Genomic DNA, 19,405 nt, shown 5'->3' on the forward strand with positions numbered 1-19,405 from the left:
GGAATGATGACCAAGCAGTCCATAGGACTTTGGAAATATTTGCACATGCTCAGGACCACTCCACAGAGGAAAGAAAGCACATATTCATCTTTTATCATGTGTGGCTTCAGTGGAAATTCTCCTGGTTTTGTCAATCACAGCTCCATCATGAATAAGGGAGAGGATGGATGTGCCAAATATTATGGTCACATTCCTAGTTGTCTTGCTAGCTCTAGCCAATACAGAATGATATTAAGATGTCTGTATTTAAGTATATGTGGACTGAACAAACATGCAAAGTGGTGGTAACAAGGGCTGACAAAATATCTTGACTCCAGTTCAGTCTATCAGCCCTCCCTCTGTATTTGGCTCTCTGTGTGGCTACTTCTTACTAAAACTGTTCTGGAGAGCAAGATCTTCCTTTATTTTTGGAAAATAGTTTCATAATAATATTTCAGCAATTAAGGACAGCATGCAGTTAATAACTGGAGAAGGTATTTTAATTTATTAAATATTTTTCAATGAATAGATGTCTTTTAGACAAAAAGATGGGTTTTAAAAGTCACTGCACATTGAAGTGACTGCACATTTGAAGTTCTGCTGGGCAACTGATTCCATAACCCTCAGTCATAATTAACCTACAATCAGGGTAAGACAATTCAACTAACCTACCACAGTGGATCTTAGAAATTACCAGAAATATAGAGCAAAAAACTAACGGTGGCTAGTAATGGCAAATCAGCACTAAAAAAAAAAAAAAAATCATTAATAGGAAACAACTACAGCTTTGTTCTTTGACATTTAGATATTTAGCTTTTACTAAGCAGAACATATTGGAAAGGACACTTGGGCTCACCATGAGCTTAGAAGTAGGAGCCAGACCTCGGAATTTTGCCAGTGGGATTCAAAAACCAAAAGCAGCAACAGGCAGAAACCAAGAATTTCAACTCCTTTGCCCTCAATGTTCCTTCCTTGTTTAATTTTTCTATCCAGAAAAGCAAATAAACAAATAATAATTTAAAAGCTCAAACAAACAAACAAACAAACCCAAACCCAGCCACAATGTTCTGCAGGTGACCTTTGTGTGCTGTTTGCAATGTAGGAGGAGGCTGGAGGGAGGGGGAAGAGAAGCAGTAACTTTCATGTGCCTTTTTGTGGTAACCATCTATGTTAACCCCACTGTGAGTGCTGTAATGCCTATTCCACCTTCACACTGTGCAAGATGTCTGGAGTCCTTTGAAACAGAGATTAGTCACTTGCACCTCAAGGTCACTATGATGTTAATTGTATCTAGCTGCATTTAAACATTGAAACTTCTTTTTCATGCAAAGGACGATCAGCAAAATGACTCTTTGCATCCTGACTCACAAGGGAGAGCCACTTTCTGAATCAGTACTACCACCTTTGGGCAATACCTGACTCTTCTTGGCAAGTGCTGCTTCTCTATAATTAATTGAGTGCCCCAACACCAAACATTCTGAGAAGGAAGGATCACATCAGTGAGGAACGATGAATTTAAAAAAGCAAGAAACAGCAAAAGTAAAAATAAAAAAAATCATAGTTTATAATAAACACACATTAAAATAACTTTTCTGGTCATTTGAGAATAGTGGGTCTGAACAATTTCAAATTATGAAAGCAGAGAATGGGAACAAGAAATGTTCCAAAATTACATAAGAATCTGGCCAGTTTACCTGTGCTCTGCTTCTTCTAAAGATGAACATGTGGAACTTTCCATCAAAGAGGAGGCAGAAATTTCCTTTATTTTTCCTCTTTTGGTTCTCTCCCTTATATCCTGCTGTTTTAAGGAAACATCACCCTTTCAAGTTTTATGAAATACCTGGTATTAGTCCTCCAGTTGGGAATGGATAGGATTTTCATAGAATTTCAGCTGTCAAAATACTTGATTACTACAACACATAACTGTTGAAAGAAGGCAGATGGAAAGTGTAGAAGTTTCCAGCTTAAACACTGAGCAAATAAACCTCACCAAAACTGGCTCAAATTGATTTCCATTTTTGTTATAACAACCCATGTTTCTTCCATTTTACATATCAATTTCAACTTTCCAATTGGAAAACTTCAAAAGAAAAAATATTTTATGGAAATACTTATTTATCAGTAATTCCCAATTATAAAAAAAGAGATAAAAACTTAGCACATGATTACAACATCAATTGTCACAAAGTGATGAATCTTGTGATAAAGGTAAATAGAATCCTAAATTCTGTTTAAACACCATACTACCAATGAAATCTACAGGTATGAAGCCCTTTCTTGGCTAAGTACTGCAGGGCAGTGATTTTTAATTTAAAACTAGATTTATTTATTTTTTTTTTTTTTTAGGTTGGAATAATTACCTGTCTTGCAAGGTTCTAGTTTTGATAATTGGCTTGTGATCATCACTGGCACAAGTTTCTCAGGGGATTGAAATTTCAGCAATATTTTTCTGAGAATTTATACAAATATCTGATAGGCTGGCAAGACTTGGTAAGAAGAAGCCAAAGGATGCACGATAGCCTAGAAATGCAACATGATTCATAAATGAAGGAGCAGCAAGAAAGAGAATGAAAAACTCCCTTTATCTAATGAGAGGCACCACTACACCCACTTGTTTTCTCCCTGCTTTCTCCCAGCTTTTCACTCTGATCCTAAAAACAAGCAAACACCACCCCTTTCATCTTCTGTTACAGACTTTTTCATGGTCCTAAATATTTTAATATATACATAAATACAGAAAGAAAACCAAAATTTTTTCCATTTTGCTAGCAGAATCCATATGCTCTGTTTCCATATTTGTTTCTTTGCACCTTTTTCTGCGTGATCTACTTTTCTCCAATATGCAGGTTTACATACAATCATGTATTTCTTCCTTTAGAAGCTCTCCTATTTGCAGACACTCTTTTTCATCCTTTTTCTGCAACTATCCCTCATAGTCAAGTTCTGGAATGTTTCTTTCCCTCTGGGCTTGGTATTCATTTATCTCTTCTCAGAGGCAGAAAATACTTCATCATCCCCGAATGCCGGACACTAGGCACACGTAGATATGAGAACTATGCTGTTTCTCACAGAAAAGCATTCCCAGGCTGCTGACTAAGCCTCATGGTCCTCTGGAACAGAGACTAATGTAGCCAATATACTAAAATCATAGTGATTCTCCAGTAGTCCCCCTCTGATTGGAATTATCCTGAAAGACACACTCCCCAAGTTTAAGCAACAGAAGATGGTCCCAAAGATGAGAGACAGGGGAATTTCCCCCAGCCCCTGACCCCATTCCATCATTCTGAAGGAACCTTCTTGATACTGCAAATGTTTCATACTTTAATATAACACTTTTTAAAATAAAGAACCTTCTCTTCAAACTTTGTCTTCCATGAACCCTGAGCAAGAAATTTTTCATAAGAATCAGCTAAGCTTTGCAAGCCCCACTGTAAGAAATGCACTGCAAGCTCATCTCAGATTTGCAGGGCCAGCTCATGGCCCACAAGCAAAACCAACCTTTGCTTTTCCCTGTCAATTTCCCAAGCTCATTCATCGAGGTTGTTTTCATTTTCTTAACAAGACAGAACTGTCAGAGCAGTGAAAAAGCTGTATATATGTATTTTACTTTATTTTAATAACAAACCAAGAAAGAAAGGGGATAAGAAAATTAGAAATATTTTGTCTGAAGACACCTGAATCTGAAACCAAAAAATTCTGTAGAAACCAGCCATCTCTATTTTAAGGTGATAAGATATTCAGAACGGCAGATTATATGCTTCTCATTTCCCTGTGGCTATTCTTAAACTCTGAAATAAGATTAGATAAAATTTCTTTAAAAAAAAAGAAAAAAGAAAAAAAATAAAATGCAAAACTAAACCACCCCACTTCATATTCACAGTTTAATCACACATCAACATTAAAACACTCATGTTTTCTAGCCTGTACCTATCACATAGGTTAATAACTAATCTCCAGAGGATTGGAACAATGGTTCCTTTTATTTTTAACATGTTTCAGTACCAGTTTCATCAGGGGAGGAATTTCTGGGGAATTAACTTTTTAGAGACTCATCCAGAGCAGGGCAGAGGGAGGGAAGGAATGCAGGCTGAAGAAGCTGATTTTGCTTCACTGTCTGGTTCATGGCTTTCACACACTGCTGGACGATTATGTGACTATGGAGGATAAACCAGACTCTCCTACAGGTAAATTCACAGCTGGAAATCTCATAAGTTCTATATAAAAAGTAATGCTAAACACAACTGGGCTGCAATATGCCTGTCTACTCAATCACAGCAAAAATCAGAGGACACTCCACCCACATGTTGCAGGAGATACTAACTCTGTATAACATGCTGAACTGCAAGTTTAAATCCAGATATCTGGGGAGAAGTCTGGACAGCTCTTCCAAATTGGCTAACTAGTTTGTTTCAAGAGCAGAGAGATATGTTGGTTTTCCCCTGGGAAACAATGTTTGGTGACACCCTCCCACACAGAAGCTGTGTGGTAGCCTGACCCACTGCTGGTGACAGAAACTCAGCCCCTATGGTGCAGAATTTCAGGAGAGCTCACCAGATGCTTCTGGCAACTGTCTGCCAACTGTGCTGCATATGGACAACCTCATTAAATTCAATTAAGAAACCTTGCAGTTGCAGCAGGGCAGACACCCAGGCTGGGATCTGAGCAATTGGGATTTGTACTGCATCTACCTTCAGTCAAGGCCAGGATTTTGAGTCAGCACCTTTTATAAGCAGCATATGCGCACACCACAGGATGCAAGAGTCCAAGCTATAAATCGTATTCCTTCTTTTTTAGTTCATCTCATGGCTGATGAATGCTACTTTTCCCAAAGAAGTTACACCTTGCAGGTGTCCTGAATTTGGTGGAAAGCAGAATTGGATGGAAAAGCAAATGTAGCAACAAACCATGGGACCGTTATTCACTGTCTGATGGCAAGGAATAGCTGCTGTGGAAAGTGCACACCTAGCCACATAATCATTCCACAATTGCTTCTTAATGCAAAGGATAAAGCCTTTCACCTCCTTTCAGCCTTTTCCCATGGCCAACATTACTGCTCTGTAATAACTCATCTCTGAGTAACAAAGCAAACAGCATTACAAAATAATTTCTGAGGCCAAATATCTGATAAAGATGATTAATGCCTCATGAAATGCCCAAGTCATATTTACAATTATTGCAATATTTGAGATGGATAAGAGGAGAGAATTATAGGATTTGCTGTAAGGCTGAATTATCTACAGGAAGTTCATGTGAAAGTCACGCTACCATCTAACTCGCTGGTACCTGCCAGGCACACTCCTTAAGAGCTGGCTTATTTGCTTTCTGGATTTTAGAACTAGAACTGTTAGAGTTTTGAGATAGATTTTTTTTTTAAAGCTACCTTCATAAATATCCTCATTCTTGAGAGAGACTGTATTGGTCTAGAAACTGCTGCACAAACACAGGAATCTTTCCCAGTGAACAGATTTCGGGGTATTCTTGAATGGATGCCCAAACCAAAGTTTCACAATGTTTGTTCAAGACAAAGTTTGCCAGCAAATACAAATGTTCTTTCAAAGAAAAGTGATGTACTACTTCTTCTGAACAACTCACGTGGGTATGTTCTGTAGTTTCCCAGCACGACAAAAATCTAAATGTTTGGCACATGATTTTGGGGGAAAGAAGACTGAAAGGTACTATCTTAGAGGGCTTCAACCACGTCACATTATATAGTCCATAAACTGTGAAGACCATTTTGAATAACTTCCTTTCTTTCCTGTGATGGGATAAAGAAACCCTGTTTATAATCATAGATTGCCTTGGTAACCAGCTAATACACAAATGATAACGTTTGATGAAAGAACAATATGAAAGAGATGATTTTACTGTTGGCAGCCACCTACTCCAGAGTTCTCATATTTATTCAAGCAAAATTATAATTATTATTATTACATCATTTTGTTAATAATGACTGAACACTTTGTAAGGATTGTTAAAATCTAAATTCACAACTGGAGTTGCTCTGACTGGACATAACTGTTTTGTTTTTGCTTTCGTGATGCCTTAAGGTTCTCTCTTATAGTCAGTCACTTCTCTGGTGCTAATGAAAAGCCTTGCTGCAAATACTCAAATTTAATTATTATTCTATGACCACTCCTATACCCCCCAGCCCCAAATTGCACCAACATGAACACCAGTGGCAAACAAGCACAAACAGGGCATTAAAAAGGTCAAAGAAAATTTGTTTTCAACTTTAAAAAGGTATTTCTGTAAAACTCTTCTCAGCACCTGCTGAGTCCTTATAGCCCATATAATTTTCTGTACTCCTGCAAACTGCTCATTTAACATGTAGAGGCAAGGAGGAAATATCTGGAAGAGAAAAGCTGGCACTGAGGAGGATCCTTCTCCAGCCATTTGTGTCTGTCATGTCAAACTCCAGGCTGCCCTTGAATTGTCAAAGTATATTGGGGAAGGAATGTGGACAGACTTTCCCCCCCATTTCCAGAGCAAAGAAGTAGAAACAGGGAAATGCCTTGCAGGCCCAGCTGAGCACAGATGGATGCACAGGGAATAGGACTGAGCCACACTCTGTTTTGCCCATTCAGTTTTTATAGCAAGCCACACAGCCATATTTTTCTTAAGGTGTGCTGTTATGTCCAGTCACTTGCAGATACCACCAAAGAGCCTGGTAGTTTAGTACATCCAGACTTACATCCACAATTTTTTTTACCCACCAGAAGACTCAGTGAGTAACAGAAACACCCTTATTGAGCCCTTCCTGTGACTGCAAAATCCTGGTGCAGGGGATGGAGCACACCTTGTTCCAAAGGCTGAGGGCAAAGCACACTTGCCTGTGCTTCTCTGCCCAGTCACCACAAATGCTGTGGCAGGAGACACCAACAGAATTGGCATGGCCTTCCTCTGCTCCTCTGGTCTTCTTCCCCTTGGTTCTCCTTGAACAAATCCTGCTTCCTCCCTTGTTAGGAAAGAGGGAATCTGGTCTGAAATCAGCTTAGTCACCATCACTGATGCCATTGCACAGTGCTAGCTGAAACAAAGAAACCTTTCCTACCCACACCCAATCTGATATTATGCTACCCTGGCCTATAACAATACATTTTTGGACATACTTGTCAAGAGTGACAATTTTGCTAACAAACACTATGACAGAGCAAGTACAAAAATCTGCAGTAAACCAGACTTTGGAAACTACAATATTTCTTTTACTTACAAGGAACAAAGAACTTCATGTGTGTCAGGAATAAATGGAAATCAGCCTCCAGCTTTCACAAATGAATAATCATGTGTAGAAAATGTAGCGTTTTTGTTAAAATAAAGATGTAATTTGCAATTAACTAAGAAACAAGGACTATTTCTTCTAGAGCCGATCTAGTGAGGTTTTTAAAACTGGCCTATTCTGATCTCATCTGTTTCCCTATGGGCAAAGAAGCCGATCTTGAGCTTTCCTGCTGCAGATCAAAGTGATGGCTACAAATGTTACTAAAACAAAGTCTCCCCTACTGTCAGGCAAAACAGGATAAAAAGCAAACAAGAAAAAAAACTTCTGCACAAGGATATAAGACAAAATGGGAGATTACTTCTGCCATGCTAAGAAAGCTGAACATCTACTAAATCTTGGATTTCAACAAATACAACATTATTATGATAGGAGACTGGTTACCATACATGCGTCAACTCTCTGGGGAATCTGATTTTTATTTTCCTTCCTGTTCAAGGGACAGTTGTTCATATATTTATTTGCATTGCCATAACGTGGAGATGCAGGCTGTGATCAGAGGTCCATTGTGTAAGGTGCTGTACACACAGTTTATCAAAACAGCCTCCGCTTCAGAGACCCTCCAGTCTAAACAGGGAAATTCTAGAAGTCCCGAGGGGAAACAGAAGCTTGTAAGGTTTCCAAGAGAGAACCAGAAAGTCTTTGGAAAAGCATCTTTGGGTGGCATTTCAGACTAAACGGAAATTTTGGTGTTCTCATTTCACTGATATATTTCCTTGGGTTTGTGTCATTAGAAATCTAACCTGCATTTTCTCAACAATTAGATCAAAACTGTTGCAGATAATAAAACTGAGGCTTGAAGTTTGTGCCCATTGCAAAACCTAACCAGAGTACCTTTCTATCAGAGAATTCATTGCTTTATGAATTCTCACAATTCCTTCTCAAACATCAAGTACCAGAAATTCGTCATGTACTCCTCATCTGCAAATGTCACAAACTAACTCCTTGTTACTCCACTACTTGCTCCATCTTTCTTGAAGATCAAGGGAACTTGGAAAAATACAGAAAGCTTGTCTGCATGAGTGACTGTCACACAGGGGAGAGAGCAATAAAAATTCTGAAAGCAAGTCCACCGGCGCATTTTCAAAATTAAGGCCTGAAATATCTTGAGAAAGACGCTTTTAAAACAATCTTTTCAAAGAAAATACTTCCCAGATTTGTTTATGTAAAAGAAAAATATGCAAAACAACAGAAACAGGTGTGTTCCTATACAAATTTTCTTGCATCCATTTAGAGACAAAATTATTAAACATGAGACACAATGAAATATCACCCTCTAAGCATAAATATGCACTAGGAAGAGAAGTGTGGGCATTTTGGGCAGGAAAGAACTAAATGGTGGGCAGGAGAAAAGGACTTTAGGAAGATACGCTTTACACTATTTGAGGGCATATTCCTCCTTCTCTGGTCTAGAAAACAAAGGGATGAAGCAGGGAACACAAAAAACTAAAGGGTAGTGCCAAGATGCTTACCTTTGTGTTCATACAGAATCACAGCATCATGAAGCCCCTTGTCTTTGAATCTCCTCTCTTTTTCCAGCAACAGCGTGCTCCCTTTGGTCTCTGAATGGACTTCAGAACTCTCTACGAGTCTGCAAAGAGAGAAATTGATAGACTGGAGAGATCCTTGCTCCTCGGCTGTGTGGTTGGTAGAGCTTTATCACTTAAAAATTATTTGTCCTAAAGGGACTCTAGATATGCATTAGACTTCTGTCCTACATCTTGGCAAGAAGTGGAGAAGTTAGAAGGAGTGCTACTTCTGCTGGGATGTGCTGCAGGACAAGGTGAGAGAGAGGAGAGAATGAAAAACCAGCACATTTCCCACTGGTTATTCGGACCAAGCTGCACCCTCTTAGCCTTTCTTTGTGGACGTCAGTAAACCATATTTATATTCCTATAGAAATACTGCTGCTAGATCAGAGGACAAAACTCTGACATGGAAATGCACTGAATTATTTGAATTTAAGGGAGAAAAAAAGTTACAAAATTCACAAGCAGTAATTAACTGGTAGAAGATATAAATGGTATCCATTTTGCCACTTATATAGCTACGTTCTGATCCTATGTTTCAACAGTTGAACACAGTAAAAATACTTCACTAAGGTCAGATTTCAAGTGTTGTTTTTCTTCTAAGCAAATAATGGCATAATCTACTTTGGCACTGTTAGTTGTTAACAGCACCATAAAAAATTCTTTTTTTGTACAGCATCTTCTGAGTTACAAAAATGTTAATCCCTGATAGAACTGGAGGACCTAATTTTGTAAAAAGCAGAACATGCCTAATTTAGTAAAGGAATTTCTGTTCTGAAGCTTTCAAATCTCTTGTTCACCTTCCTGTCAATCACTGAAGCGAATCAACCTTTTAGTGGGAGCAACGTCATCTAATCTGGAGGGAGAAAAAAGGGTATCAAAAAAACCAGCTCAGCAGTATGGCACTCAGCACTCCCCTTGTGCTGAGTTCCAGACATGAGATTCTGAATTCCTCAGTTTACAAGTGACCTTAAAAAGTACACAGATGTGAAGAGCAAAGGGAGATGACAGCCCAAAGTATTTGAAAAAAGCTTCAAGTCAGAGACTCTGCAGTGGGCATGCTGACCTGGCCAACTTCTCCGCTGTCTGCCTCTGGTAGCCTTCCATCTCAAAGTCAGGAGGAGACTGCAGAGTTGCTGGACAAAATCTGCTAAAGCATTGTCATGGGGGTGCTTTTAAAAATTTTGCTGATAATAAATTCCTAGACAGCAAGTGCTTTACCAAACATGGATGCAATACTTATTCAAAACAGCAGCTGTGCCCTTGTGTGATTGAAGTCATTCTTAAGATAGAGGCTTCTACAAGTGCTTTTAATTTTAGGTTTTTGGGGTTTTTTTTTGTTTTTTTTTTTTTTTTCTTTAAATTCTTAAGCTACTGCCATTCAAGTGGAGATAAAAGTTTGATATGGAGCAATAAATTACTGAAATTTTAAAAATCACTGGAAAAACCACTGACACTTTAATCAAGCATTGAAGAAATGAAAACTTGGAATATCATACTTTTAGTCTTTATTACTTCATCACTCTTCATCTGACCATGTTATCTGTCCCTGGAGCATTAACTGGATCTACTATAAAATCTATACAATAGACAAAGAGGTTCCTATGCTTTGGATCAGCTATTCTAATCTAGGAAATTCTTTTTTTTTGTAGTGAAGTTTTAAGCTTTGAGAAACGTGCAGCCTTTGTTCTAACTTATACAGAAATAAACTTAAACTCTAAATTAAATGTTATTGCCAAGGACCACAGTGAAGAGAGATATTTATTCAACACATTTCCAGTATCAAGGACTAAGGTCATGGTTTATGGTTGTTTCTTATGTAATGAACATGAAAGATGCAAAGGATTCCATTTTAGGACAGAATTAAAATGAGCTATTTAATATACTAAAAGCTAGTGCATACTGTGTTGCAAGTCCACGGTGTCCCGCAGTGTCAATTTCTGCCTAAGCCATTAAAGAAATTAAATGGATTAAGTTTCAAAAATAACCTGTGAGCTACTGAGAAACAATTTCTGCTGCCCCTCAAGACAACCTGTGTATTACCTGAAGATCAGGGTAGCCTGAAAGTCTCCCTTGGTTGCACACTGGGTGGGAACATGCATCTCAAGCCTTCCAGCCTAAAAATGAGGTTCTTATGCACTCAAACCAGCAAGTGAAGCTCTTCACTTCCCTCAGCTTCACACAAAGACCATATAAAGCCACAATTTTACATTCTCTGAGTACCCACAAATCAGGCTGACTGTAAAACTGGCCTAAGCTTATGCAAAAGATGCAAGATACTACTGCTCAAAACTTGTAGTCTGCATGGAAATAAATTGTTATCTGCCCCGCTACAGACAGTGGCAAAAATTTCCCACCTGCACATTTCCTGCATGTTTTTTTTTCCCCTTGTTCTCATATGTCTTAGCCTATTATGTGGTAATTGATTACCACCACCAGGGAGATAAAACAGCTCTTCCCTGGCAAGTACAGGAGAATTGCAGGGATAATTAATTAATGTTTTATTATGCAAATAGATATTCCTTTACAGCTGGAATTTTTCATATCATTGTATAATTGTACAAAGACTTAATCTCTGGTTCAGAAATCTCACAAACACAAATCACAGGAGGCTAGAAGCACATTACTGCTACTTGCCCTCTCCATACACTATATCCTTAGACATCCACATTTAAAACCTTTGGATACAGGGTTCAGGGACAGAAGAAAACTTAGTCCGGCTTGGCACAGTCATTTCTTTGTGTAAGATAGCACAATTTCAGGAGGACATTTTTACACTATTTACTTTCTTTTCTTCAAAGGTCAGTCCTGTTATGTTGTCTCTTCCATGAGGTGTCAAACATACAAGTGGATTCAGGGTTAGAGGAAGGGTTGATCCCGCCAGATCATACGTAGCCAAATTCTTGATTCCAGTAATGGGTTGAATTCAGCTCCAGAAAAAATGGCAGCAGAGATATTATGATAAAAAACAGCCCTAGGATCCCACTGTGAGGTAAAAAATGAAGGAACCTGAAATAGCATATGTGGAAAGGAAAATTGGGCACTGTCCTGGTCTTGAGATCTTTTATTATATTTAATTATTCCCTCCACATAAAATTTTTAGGCATTTTATAATAACAATCCACCAATCCAAGAAATAAGGATTCTTTTTATTCAGTATTTCCACCTTCTGGGAAAACCCTAGTCTGGAGTTTAAAGACATTTAAAGTTCCTCCAGTGGGTCATCTTTTCTTCTCTATCAGCTGCCACAGTCACTTCACCTACTGGCTTGGATTCTGCATGTTTCTGCAAGCACCAGTCCCTGCAGCCTCTAACACTTCACATTGATAAGTCTTTGCCTAAAACCTGGTCTGAAAAAGAAAAGTTGGAGAACTAGGAAAATAGTTCTCCTAGTTCTAACTCCAATTTTAAGAAAAAAAATGTCTTTTAGCTTTGATAAAAAATTGCCATCCCATTTCTATAAAAAAAAAAAAAAAAGAAAAAAAAATCCTGCAAAACAAAACTGAAGACTTGTGTGTCTCAAGCAGTTACCACTGGTGCTTGTCCAGACTTTGAAGGATGATTTTTCCATGTCTCAGAAAGTCTTCTTTCCATGTTCATTACAGATGCCTAATAAAAATGAGTTTGCAATGGTCACTTTTCCCTGTGACTAATTTACTTTTTCCTCTGCACATTTATTTTAGAGAAGCCATAGGAACTTGAAAATTCTATTGCTCTATCAAATTTAGCCAAAACAATGAGTTCAAAAATTTCCAGGAGGGTTGTTCAAATGGGTATAGCACATACAAGTCTATGGGCCCACAGGCAGCAGTTTTGGTTCAGTTCCCTAAGAAATTCAGAAATAAAAGAAATCCATGCTCAAAGGTAGGCTGAGAGTCCCCTGATAAACTGGGCTGAGAGCATTAAATGGTCAAGCTATCAGAGAAGAGGTGACACAGGGTTTAGGTAATCCAGCTCTACTGCCAGCAGGAGAAACACTAGGAAACAAGGAGGTGGGAGGAGACGAGGAACAAAAGGAAAGAAAAGGTAAAAAAAAGCTTTGCTAGCTGATCTGGTTGATTGATGTGATTAATTGCCACCTACACAGGTAGGTGTTGCTACTGTTTATTTAGCATTCTGCCAGCAACAAATGTTTGGGACTCCTGGTTGCTTCATGGACTTTGTCTACCTGGAAGTTAAAACCATTCTTATGCATCATCACTGACTAAACAAAACACCAGGAGCACAAGATAAACAACCCTAAACAGCTGGATGCAGGGACAGTGCCTGCTCTCCCCACCTGCCAGGGAGCCAGCAGCAATGGGATCCATCCAGGTCCTTTCACAGCTCTTTCTCTTCGATGCTATGCCTCCTTCCTCAGAAAGATGCTGGTGTATCACCCAGAGACTCATGGCGATGAATACTCCTAGAACCTTGTGAGCTTGAAGATTTTAAAGTATCTGCCTCGTGTGCTTGTTACCACTGGGGAAGACCAAACAAGCGAAAGGAAGGGCAAAGGGGAAAAAATGACCTATCAGGACTGTTGTACTGAGAAAGAAACTGAACTTCAAGAACATACTGGTATTGCAAAAGATGCTTGGGAGCAGGAACCACTTAGATTTTGGTGTTTTTTTTCTGTACTTAAACATCCTGCCTGGACTGAGTTTAATAGAAATTGCCACATGTATAAAGAATAGGTAAAATGGAAGACTGTATTCTACCTTAGAAAAAACATACACACTTTTATTCCACAAATAGAGATTTTGAAAAATCTTTTCCAACTTTGGTCATGTCTGAGAAGTATATTTTGGAAACATCTCTGCAAATGTTCAAAGGTTGAGTGACTGTTCTCTTTTAGCCACTGGCATATGTAAAGATATGTTACCATTCCTCTGTCAGTTAGACCAGCTAGCATTTCAAGTATCAGTAATCTATCTAGCAATCTGATTTATTCTCACCAGTTTCCACATCTTAAATACAGCAATAGTATGCACCAAGGAAACAATAACTAGAGCCATGTCAAACATTTTTCTAAGGTTTCATTTTCAGTCTAGCTAACAACATTTTTTCATCATGCCAGGACTCTCCAACCTCTCACCAAGTCTGTGAGCACACCTCCTTTAGTTACACACATAGCTACAAGAAGCAACATGCACTTAGATACTTGTTCTAGTGCAAAAGAAAAACCTAACTGTAGGAAAACATACTTTCAATCAATAGTCAATGCCCTAGAACAGAGGAGACCTGGGAGAAAAAAAAGGCAAGTTCATCAGCAGATCTGTTAAAAAAAAAAAGCCTTGGAGGGAGCTTGGAGCACTTTGTGTCATGCTGCTTCAGTGCTTTATCTTGGCCAGGGAACATACTGAGTGTGGCTTTCCCAGCTGAAAATAGGTGTCTATTGTTTTCACTTTTGGTAAGAAGCCAATTAGTTGTCAAACATAGCCATCACAAAATTGTTGGTGTGGATGGCAAAGCAAAAAATACTTTTGTTACATGTTCACTTTGTCAGAAACAAGTTATAATGCAAGAATTTCCAGCAAGGATGGGGCGAGGGTTGTATCCTTGTTCACAGGGTAATCAACATGCAAACCTTCCTGTTCAGCTAGGCTTGAGCTGATGAGGAAAATGGGTGAGGATTTATAGAAGACTCGTGTGTAACACCCAGAATAGGCGTTACACAGAATGTTTTAAATACTACAGGACAACACCTCTTACATAATTACACCACCTCCTGATATGGATTCCAATATATACAGTCAGACGCTGAGATTTTTCTTTTTGTTGTCAGTGACATTGGCGGGGGACATGAAGAGAGCTGCATTATCACAGGAGAGTGAAGCCGAAGCTGCACAGTACCAGAAAGGATCAATCTGCACTAGCACTGTGCAGCAACAACAGATTTGAGATATAACACATGCCTGCTTCCGCCTATTAGGATTGCAGCATTCTTTCAGCATGTAATTAGCACTGCTCACCTGTCTTAGCCAATATTCCTCTGCCTAATATGTGGCATTAAAACTAATCACCCAAGTATTGCAAACGCCACGTTTCCAGTTCAGGGATACGCAGTGCCCAACCACCCAGCCCTTCATACCAGCCAACACAACCGTCAGCAGAACAGCTTTCAGTCAGAGCACCCAGCACCTCCAAGCCTAATGAGCAGCTGTTTGGGCAGGGGTTTCCAGGCTGCCCTTGGAGCCCAGCTGAGCAAGCTCAGGTGTGGCTATGTCCAGCCTGCCAAGACCTATCATGCCTGGGGCTCCCGAGACTGGTCACTGCATGTGTACAGTACAGCCAAGGATGACGAACAGCTGATGCATGGCTGACCTCTCTTGTTATTGCTTAAATCCTTAATCACTTGCTTTGCCTGCCCACAGCAAAGCTAACCATTAGCACCAGAGACAATGGCTACTGAAGGCACAAGAGCTCTGGGCTACCTGTGTAAATAGATCTCCAGAAGGTTAGCAAAGGCCAGTGACCATTGTGGTCTACCAGCTCCTTGTGGTTTAAACCCAGCTCAGCCCCACACAGCCACTGTGGAATGGGGAAGTGTACTGGAAGGGTAAAAGGGCAAAACCTCATGGGTTAAGATAAAAACAGTTTACTAGGGAAAGCAAAACCTGTGTCCACAAACAAAGCAAAATAAGAAATTAATTCACTACTTCCCATCAGCCATCTCCAGAAAAGCAGGGCTCTTTCACACATAACAATTACACGGGAAAGCAAATTACCTAGCTCAAAATGTTCCCCCCACCTTCTTCCCTTCTTGCAAGACCTTCTTGTTGGTCATGGTGCTGGGTGGTACTGGGATCTCCCTTTGGCCAGGTGAGGTCAGCAGTCCTGGCTGTCTTTTCCCAGCTTCCTCATTGCTGGGGCAGACAGCAGGGCAGAAAAAGCCCTGATGGTGGGCAAGCATGGTTCAGCAATAACTAAAACATTGCTCTGTTTTCAACCCCTTTCACCTCAAATCCAAAACAGAACACTGCACAAGCTACTATGAACAAAATGAACTCTTTGCCAGACAAAACCAGTAGATAGCTGAAGAAGAGAGTAAAGCATGACCATATATTTTGCCCACCATAAAGAGATAAACCCATGCCTACATCAAACCTAGATGTGACTCTTGCATACTGGTGTTGTTTGTATCCCACCAAGGATAAAGATCTCGTACATCTACAGCATCAACATTTATTCACAGGCAGTCCTTCACTTCCTCAGAACACTGACTGTCCACAAGGCTGCATTTGAGCAGCTACCAAGGGACAGTAGGGCAAGGGCACAAATTCTTCCCTGCTCACTGAGCTGGTGTGCCAGCTGAGCAGGGAGCATGTCCTGGGTGAGACAAATCTGCTCTGGAATTTGTATTTTGCCATAACCCCTTAGCACTGGTGAACGAGGCCTTTCCACCAAGGCGACATCAAATTCCTGTGAATGCTGTTGGAAGGAAGAATTAGCACAGTAATCACTTCTTTTTGTTTCATGTACTGTACATAAAATTAAAATTATAGATACTTGGCCTCTTGGGCAGGTTTAGCTGGAGATACACAAACAAAATGCCCTTTTCCTCTTACATCTATTTTTATGCTTACCGCAAGCATATGTTATACATACTTTTGTGTTCTTTTTACAGTGGCAGGTACCATGTCTAATGCTCTGTTCCCACCATGTGCACAGCTGAATTTGTATATTACACAAGGCATACCATCCAAGTTTATTTTCAGTTACTTAAGAGGATGTTTCTCCCTGAGGCACAGTTTCTGTTTAGCTTGTTTAGATGCCACAAATCCAAACCATTGGAAAGAAAAAACGATACATATAGTTGAAGAACATAAAACCAGCACTGTGAAAGAGTGCCCCTGGGAGGGAGCAGATGCAATACAATTTTGAAAATTAAAACTCCTGCAAACAGTTTGCAGGTGCCTTTGATGATGAAAGCAAATTTCATTTAAGTGACAGCAGTTGATTTCCTGCAACTGCACCAATGTCATCCTGCAAAACAAGACCAATAAATAAGTATATATTTAAAGGCAAACAGAATTGACACATTGATACAACATTAAGAAAGGCATCAGGATCTTTTGCCTCCCCTTCCACAAACATTCTTGTGTCAAGGCTTCCTTCCTGCAGCAGGCTCACCTTCACTAATATCCTCTTGCCTTTGCTTTTCTCCCAACAGCAGGCCAGAGGAAGGGACAGTCTCCTCTAGTGCAGTAGGTTAGTTGATCTCATGTCCCAAAATAGCAAGTTCTTCAACTGACACAAAGGAAAGAAAACATCCTTGCATCCTGTCTTGCTGCCAGCTTTCAAAAGGTAATTAAACATCCCCCTCTTTCAAAGGGCAGAGCTCTCCAGAATCACAGCGTTTGAGCTCTGATGTTGCCAAACAACAGGGGGTTGCTTAAGCTCTGACTGACCTTTTCAAAGACCTACAAGCAGTTTAATGGGAGCCCTCCTTAGTGGTGACAGAAATGTTCCATTATCTGCTTCCTACTTTCTAGATTGCTTGGGTTAACAGGGAACTTGAACTCTTGTGGTCTTGAGAGCAAAACCAAGCTGCTTCAGGCATACTCACGTTCATCTGTATTTTCAGTGCAAGGAAGAGCTTTTCTGTGCAAAACTTAGTGTTAGCTTGATCATGCACATTTTATCCTCCCCAGTTCTGTTCTATTCACCAGCCACTTCTTTATTATCCTCAACAAGTTCAAACACCTAAGGGCTATAAAGATCCAATCCCACTTCCAAACTGTGAAATTGTGATCTCCATGTGTCCCAAGATCATCTGTCCATCTCAGAGCTGATGATGGGTGGAATTGCCTCTGAAAGACCTGCCTGGCAGTCAAGCTCTGTTGGTATCCAGCACACCATGTATCAGTTCCACTTCTTCTTTCCTATCCTACACAAGAGATGCTGCAGAGACAGAAGAAGAGAAGAGCTGGGTAGGCAGATGCTATGCTGGGTGAGAACTTGTATGAGGAAAATTTCCTTGTTTGTTTGCAATCCACTTGAAGCAAAAAACACTAGGGAGCAGAATTCAGCTCAAAATTGATTCTACAATTCATGTTTGTTTTCCTTCTCTGTTTTTTCTTCAAACTGAGTCCAAATGCTGGATCAAATTCTGCAGGCTGCAAAGCAGTAAACAACCCACTCATTCCAGGGGAGATCTGCTCAATTTAGAACCAATAAGTTTAGCTCTGTTTCATAATTTTATTTTTTGCTGGAAAGTCCCTGGAAGACAGGCCCCCAGAGAATCAAACCTTCACAGCCAACGTGAGATGAAGAAGTTAGCTTTTTCTGTTCCTGGACACATTCTTTAATCTGTTAAATGGAAATGAGTCCCCTGCCATGCCATCCAACATTCAGCCACTTGCTTTTTCTCAAATAAAATGGGAGAAGAGCAACAGGCTGCTTTTCATCTGGAGACACCCTTACATCAGGCCAACTAAGGGGCCAGCTGGCTCCAAGCAAAGCTCTAGCTTCTGCATTTTGTTTTTGCCTCAGTGAGATCATTCTCTGTACTGCCTTCCCCCTCCTTCCAGTTTTCCTCTGCTTAGACTGTGTGAAATAATTACTGGCAGGAAACCTGTGTCTCAGTTTTCTTCCCCTCTTCCCCAGACATCCAAGATGCGATGATGCTTTGGGGCAACTCAGGAGTTGGAAAATAGAATAAAAATCCCTGTGTTTATCTCCTTCCACAGCACAGTCACTGCATGAGTGTCCTCTTTGCTCCCCTTGCAAGGTGAGAGAGAAGACATGGGGATACCAAAGCTTCTGGGGCAGGATACAATCACACTAAGCAAAACAACCTGCCTAAATAATTTCAAGACATCTGTGGTGTGGTGAGGATTAGTGAGCATTTTGTCTCAGCCCAGGTAATAAAGGAAGATGCTTAAGGCAGCTCCTGCCTATGCTGCAGTCTGGGAAAGCCAAGGTTGCTGCTGTGGGCAGGAAGTGGGGGTGCAGAATTACCACCATGAAGGGGTGATGGAGGAAAGAGCAGCCTCCCAGAAACCATTGTTGCTTTCCCCAGATTCTCATCATACAAAAGAAGGAGCACAGCCAGCCTGGATTTTCTTCAGGGCACTTCCCCAGCTTGGTGGCAGGAGCAGACAGGCATTAGCTCTTTTACCTTGGGCCAGAAAGTTTAATTCTGCCAGACCTACCAAAAAGATGCCTGAACTGGCCATGCTCAAACAGAGGTCAGGGTCATCCCTTGGGAGCTTCAAGAAAATCACAGCAACCATAATGGCCACAACAAATTAAAGCAATGCGTCAAACAGCTGCCGACATTTCTGGAAAGTACCTTTGGATTATGCTTCTAGCAAAACACATCCTTACCAAAACCACACAAGTTCTGTAGCTGTACAGGGCAAAGGGGTGTTTGGACTAGTTTTTCATTTGTTTGTTTGGTTTTTTTTACACTAACTGCTGTAAATTTAGAAAGGAAAATAGTGTGATAAACTAGAAATTATTAAATATGCATTTTTATTACCAGTTCAAAGCACATGGTCAAGAAGAGGGCTGCTTTGTAAATTACCTGAGTGCATCCAAATGTAACACCAAGTTTGAAAGGGATTCATGAAAACACCAATTTTATATTGACATGGCCCCAAACTGGGCTGCCCTCCTTGCTTCCTTCACTCTG

The 19,405-nt window shown here is 40.1% G+C and overlaps 1 long non-coding RNA gene across 1 annotated transcript; it reads right to left on the reverse strand.

The window, feature by feature from the left end:
* Positions 1-5,858: 5,858 nt before the first annotated feature.
* Positions 5,859-8,847, reverse strand: LOC135443204 (uncharacterized). Its single transcript, XR_010438879.1, has 2 exons — positions 8,728-8,847; positions 5,859-6,934 (listed from the first exon to the last, which is right to left on the reverse strand). It is a non-coding gene; the product is annotated as an uncharacterized LOC135443204 (long non-coding RNA).
* Between the last annotated feature and the right edge of the window lie 10,558 nt (positions 8,848-19,405).

This window comes from Zonotrichia leucophrys, chromosome 2 (assembly GCF_028769735.1).
Source record: "Zonotrichia leucophrys gambelii isolate GWCS_2022_RI chromosome 2, RI_Zleu_2.0, whole genome shotgun sequence".
In the NCBI taxonomy this organism is placed as follows: Eukaryota; Metazoa; Chordata; class Aves; order Passeriformes; family Passerellidae; genus Zonotrichia; species Zonotrichia leucophrys.